This window comes from Colobus angolensis, unplaced genomic scaffold, assembly GCF_000951035.1.
Source record: "Colobus angolensis palliatus isolate OR3802 unplaced genomic scaffold, Cang.pa_1.0 Scaffold1231, whole genome shotgun sequence".
Classification (NCBI taxonomy): Eukaryota; Metazoa; Chordata; class Mammalia; order Primates; family Cercopithecidae; genus Colobus; species Colobus angolensis.
In genome coordinates, this window is record NW_012113487.1 from 14,295 (window position 1) to 14,896 (window position 602).

Sequence of the window (602 nt, forward strand, 5' to 3'; positions counted from 1 at the left end):
GTTTCACCATGTTAGCCAGGATGGTCTCGATCTCCTGACCTCGTGATCCGCCTGTCTCGGCCTCCCAAAGTGCTGGGATTACAGGCTTGAACCACCGTGCCCGGCCCAAATTATTCATTTTTTAAACTTAATGACATGCTAAGATTCTCTCATAAGACAGTATTTTCTTTTGTAATTATAACTCACCTTAGCTTTCTCCCCTGATTTTTGTGGTCTTCAGTGTTCTTCTCCTCCCAGTTTTCCCCTAAAATGCAGGCCCAGAAAAATCATTAAAACTATTTGAAATTATAGAAAAATTATTAGATTCTAAATCTAGGATGAGCTGTTATCCTGTCTGATTTATTTACCAAAGTATTCCCTTTCAACATCCTAAACCTTGGAACCTTCTTGATGAACAAGAAACCCTTGTTCTCTAACTGACCAAGTGAGGGAATAATTTCAGTCTTACCTATAGAGGCCAAGTTAACAAAGGTTTCCTGCATCACATCTCTGTAGAGTTTCTTCTGAGAGGGACCCAGCAAAGCCCACTCTTCCTGGGTGAAGTTCACAGCCACATCCTCAAAGACCACTGAGTCCTGAAACATCCCACATGTATAGAGGAG